Source organism: Poecilia formosa, unplaced genomic scaffold, assembly GCF_000485575.1.
Source record: "Poecilia formosa unplaced genomic scaffold, Poecilia_formosa-5.1.2 Scaffold397, whole genome shotgun sequence".
NCBI lineage: Eukaryota > Metazoa > Chordata > Actinopteri > Cyprinodontiformes > Poeciliidae > Poecilia > Poecilia formosa.
In genome coordinates this window covers 403,302-408,886 of record NW_006800336.1, presented here as the reverse complement: position 1 = coordinate 408,886, position 5,585 = coordinate 403,302, and the positions used below count along the sequence as shown (strand labels likewise).

Sequence of the window (5,585 nt, the reverse complement as noted above, 5' to 3'; positions counted from 1 at the left end):
TGTATTAAAAGTGTCATAATTTACCGAATGACGCTTTATGACAACAGTCATAAATATTCATGAAGGCTTATTCATGTTTATGACATGTGTTATGTCATGTTTATGACATGTGTTATGTCATGTTTATGACAGTGTCATGACAGTCTTATTCAACCCCCTTCAAATAAAGTGTTACCCATTATGACTACTATTATGACTTATTTATGACATATGATTCTTGGTTAATGTCAAGTTATCATAATGAAGACATTTTGAATAATGTCAACTTTGTATTAAAAGTGTCATGATTTACCGAATGACACTTTATGACAAGAGTCATAAATATTCACGAAGACTTAGTGATGTTCATGACAGGTGTTATGTCATGTTTATGACAGTGTCATGTCAGTCTTATTAACACCTCTTCAAATAAAGTGCTACCAATATTTTTTTAGATTTTAATTGTATTTTACAAAATGTACAGTCTGGTTTTAGGAAAAAACTTAGTACTGTTACTGCCACTTTAAAGATTATTTATGATCTTATTAAGGCTCTTGAAAACAAAAAGCATTGTGTTGCTCTGTTTATTGATTAATCAAAGGCATTTGACACAGTAAATCACACGCCTTTAATTGATATTCTACATTGGGCTCTCACATCATGTTGGTAACTGATTAACTGTCGAACAGAACCCAGAGAGTTCAATTGGCTGGCTTCACATCTTCTATTCGTACGATATTAAATGGTGTCCCACAGTTCTTGGCCCACTTTTATTCTCTATTTATATAAATAACGTGAAAATCCGTCAAATGCTTTTTATCATTTTTATGCAGATGATTTAGTAATTTACTGCTATTCTTCGTCACTTGTACAGGGAATACAGTATTTGCAGTCTCCTTTTAATGTAGTTCAAACCCGCTTGCAAACTCTGAAGTTGGTTCTGAATGTGGATAAGACAAAAGCAATGTTTTTTTCACACTCTAGAAGACTACCAGAAATCCCTCTATTGCTTACAACTGTTGCAGGAATACAAATTGAGTTTGTCAGTAATTATAAATATCTTGGCTTTATTTTAGATATAGAGCTTTCTTTTAAAAATCACATAGCCAGTTTGTTACGAACACTGAAAATGAAGATTGGGTTTTATTTCCAAAATGGATCTTATTTTTCTCTTAAATTTAGAAGTAAATTGGTAGCTGCAACATTCCTGCCACTCCTGGATTATGGTGATGTTTTATATATGAATGCTTCGACCAAATGCCTTCAATCACTACATATCATTATGCTTTAACCCCTAGAACCCGACGGACCCACCGGTGGGTCCAGCTGCCGGGACCTCGGCTTGCTCTGTAAACAAAGGCTCCACGTGCCTTTAAATTTTTTTTTATTTTTTATTATCCGCTAAAAGAGGCTTTGATCTTTCAAAAACTATTCCGCATAAAGGTTTTGCCCAAAATGTTAAGTTTAAATTTATTTATACCCCCTGAGGGTATAAGAGGATTGTAACTGGTAGCAGACGTCTAACACATCATTGTAAGTTGCATGCAAAAGCTGAATGGCCTCCTTTAAGCGTACAGAGAAACAATCACCTTGTTGTGTTCTGTGTTTTTTGTGTATTTATTTTGAGGTTTTCTGTGTTTACTTAGTCCTGTTTCCCTGCTAGTCTATATCCTGTCCTCCCTGTTGATTGTTCCCAGCTTTGTCTAGTTTCCTGACAAAGCTGGAAACTAGACAGTTTCTAGTTTGTAACAGTCTACCTGTAACAGGTGAACTGTAACAAAGTTCACCTGTTACAGGTGGACTTTGTAACAGGTGAACAAAGTCCACCTGTTATCTTTGTTCGTTGTCGGGTCCTCATCTATTGTTCGTCTGTTGCTGCATGTCTTGCTTCCTGAAGTTACCTGTGTTTTTTGGATTCTGTTTCTTGTGGATTTATCATTAAACGTCTTCTAAATGTCTGCCTGGGCCAACAACCGTCTTCCTCACCACCATCAGTACCAAATAATGACACACTTGATGATTCTGATTTATAAATCTCTACTCGGCTTGGCTCCAGCATACTTAAACTCTCTTTTACAAAGACCTGTTAATTCCCATTCTTTACGTTCTGACAATATTTTTATTTTGAATGTTCCACGTTTCCGAACTGAAAAAGGGAAGCAAGCTTTCAGTGTGATGCTCCTACAGCGTGGAATCAGCTCCAGTCTGAAATCAAGATGTGAAAATTGATGTCACTGGACTTATTTCGAGCGATTCTTAAAAACAGGCAACAAGATTCTACTAAACAGTGTCACTGTTTTAAAAAATGTTTATACTGTTTTACACTTGTGCGTATGTATTAATTAATTTTATTTTATAACCAGGTTGCTGTGTATTGCAGACTTCTGCCCAGGTCCCTTCTTGAAAATGAGACCTGGATCTCAACAGGGTTTACCTGGTTAAATAAAGGAAATAAAAAAATAAAAATAAAAAATCTCACTCACATCAGGGAGACCAAATAACAGAACAGAACCCTAAACATAACATCAGCTGGCAGAACCAGGAAGTAACAGCAGGATTCAGGAGACAATAAAATGCATAATGCCGTCGTGTTCATTTATCGAAAGCTTTTTCTGTTTCACTTACAAATCACAGACTGTAATCAAGGGAAGCATTTTAATCATGATGCCTGTGTAGACACACACACACGCACACGCACACACACACGTGCACGCACACACACGCACAAATGTGCAAGTGTTATAACCTTACACCATCAAGCAAATTACATGCCTCCCCGCTCACCCCCAGAGGTCATCTAGCACCGCGGCCTGTGGGCTCCCAAGCTGTTCAGCTAATCAACGGAGAGCCTGGTCTCTCCAGGGGGAAGCATATGGTGAAGAGCAATATGACATCACAACAAATAACAACCGCCATCGCATCACAAAGGAAGCGCCGTGGCAGAAGTATGAACCTCTTCCTCAACACATCTGGCTGAAACGAGGAGGTCTGATAACTTCCTTGCTCAAGGGTTTGGCTTCTAGCTCCAAGAACGAGTGCTGGTGATTGTCCCAGATTGCTTTAGTAAGTTAAGTTCTAATGCAGTGTTACCCACAACAGCAGTTGGCCCATTCACATGCTATAACTGCATGCATTCTGTTCTACTCATGCTTGCAGCTACATTAGCGCTGCAGCCAACAAAGTCTGTAATCACAGCATTTTCATTGCATTGAACTCAATAGTATTTATGTACACTGACCACAGACAGACAGAGCTGAAAGCATTTAGTATGTTGTCTCGGTGGCCACTGGCAATGAGTGCGGCACCACTAGCAGCAAACAAACCTTCTGCCATGATGGTTATGATTTGGAAGCTGAAAAGTTGGCGTAAGTGGGGCGATGTGAGCCGGTTTGAGACGGCGTCTCTGTAACTGCAGCTCATGCTGAAGGTTCTTCATCTGCAAAGGGGAAGGTGTAAGGAAAAAGAATAAAGGAAAGAAAAGGCAAATATTCATTAATTATTAATTAATATTTATAAATTTACCTTGTCTGGGGTGGTTCCAATTCAAACTTTGATCATGAACCGCAGGGCTAGGAACCAGAGGGCTTTCCAGAGCACTTAGTTCTGTTTCTAGCTGTGAACTTTTACTGGCAGCATCTGTCAATGTTTCTCTTTAAATCTGCTGAAGCCACTTTCCCAGCTTGGCGGCTGAGACCCTGAACCACCACAGAGGGTCCAGCATGGCCGGATGGAAGTTCAACAATCGACACGTGGTCACGTGGTTTTGTTTCCACACACAAAAAACCCACTGAAGCAAGCTGTCATGAACCCCTCTCCCTCCTTGCAGGACACTTTTCATAGTGGTTTGTCATAGGGGTGGTCTACCACATAACTGAACTGAAGAACCACACAAGTTCTGAAGCTTGGAGGAGGAGCTGGAACATCTAATTTTGGTTTCCATGTTATCTGAAGCCAATAAAAGAGCAGAAGGCATCGGTGAGACGTTTGTCCACTGCGTGGGGCCAGAGCCGAGCCAGGGTAGCTCAGTGTTTTGGTCCAACAGTATTTACTTCTTCACAGCCTCATTTATGCTCCTCAAACAGTTTCACATACAGAAGATGGCAGACAGTTCACCAGGAGGTTCTGAGAAGAAGTGGTGGTTGATGTAATGCTGAGAACAAAATCAGATTTTCGTCACTCAATTCACTGAGGACTGATTTCTGCATTTTGGCCGGTTCCTGCAGAGCCATAAGGGCTCCAATCAATCAATCAATCAANCTTTGTTATGACAACTTGACATTAACCAAGAAATCATGATCTGACATAAATTTGTTATAAAAGTATTACTGATTAAACTTTAAAAATTAGCTTTAGGTGGTAATATTATATTGCTCTGCTATTTTTGCTTAGTCTTAAATTTCTTAATTTACTTGATCCTAAAGTTTTACAGCAAGGTGTCTACAAAGCACTAATGAACTTTGCATTTGAAACATTTTTTAAGGCTGTTTTAAGTATTGCAATACACCATCTCCACCAGTGAGAGGCAACAGTGCACGAACAAAGAGAAAGAAGCAGATGAAATATTCCTCAAGAAAATTAGGTAAGTCGTTTTTGTGTTAATATTTTCACCATGTGAAGTGGGGTGGGACAGCCAGGTAAGTGGGGAATGGGGAGCAGGAATCAACATTCACCAGCTGAGTTAATAAGTTATGTTTTAGACAACTAAAAACTGGTGTTAAATCCATTTATTTATTAAGAAACTTCTTGCAAACATCAATAAGCTAGAGTATCTGGTTGGAAATAATTTAGAATGCTCATTAAGTGAAAAAACGCACTCATGTGCCTAAAACTATACATTAACTGATGCAATCTGAATAATAACAGTGGCAGTCTGTCTGAACTTCTGCCAGACAAATATTTGATCAGAATAATTTTGTTCAGCTTTAGTTATTATGCCACTTCTATTAAGAAATAATTGTATTGCACTTTATAACAACCAGTCATGTTAACTAGGCATTTGTCTGCCAGTCTACCATTCTGACAGTGTGCAGCAAGGGACATTTTTGAAATGGTATTTAAATAAATGCTGAGTTATGATGTTTTTGTTTGTTTGTTTGTTTTTGTTCTTTTTTTAAGTGACCACAATGAACTGAATCATCACCGACTATGAGAATGTCCAGAAGAGATTCACCAAGTTTGAATTCATGAAAAGGCTTTCGCCATGATTAACTATTGCAAGAACAGCTGTAATTTCTGAGCATTTCTGGACACCTTCAAAGAGCTGCTTCCAGGAAATGAAGACAAGAAGAAGAGCTCCTGTTTTCAGAGCATTACAGGAAGACTATCACGAAGGAGATGGCTGACATAATCAAAGCAAAAAATGTTACTGTTGAAAGAACCTATTTTCTTAAGTAAAATAATAAGTAATTCTGTTTACAATATACTGACCAGATATTAAACCCTCTGTTATCTTAGAACAAGTTATTTTTTGTTTTATTCTAATGTACAAATGTTCTAATGTTCTACAGCTATGATGGTAGATATAAGTAGTCCAGTGTGTTCCACTTCACTTGAGGTAAGACTTTATATCAGTGACTCTGTTAGCATAGCATTTAACACTGTAATAA

General features: G+C 38.2%; 1 long non-coding RNA gene across 1 annotated transcript in view; it reads left to right on the top strand.

The window, feature by feature from the left end:
- Nucleotides 1-5,585, top strand: part of LOC107833494 (uncharacterized) — a 16,111-nt gene that overhangs the window by 1,841 nt on the left and 8,685 nt on the right. The window contains exon 2 of the long non-coding RNA XR_001659240.1: nucleotides 1,496-1,497. This is a non-coding gene — a long non-coding RNA (uncharacterized LOC107833494). The remainder of the gene's footprint in view (nucleotides 1-1,495; nucleotides 1,498-5,585) is intronic.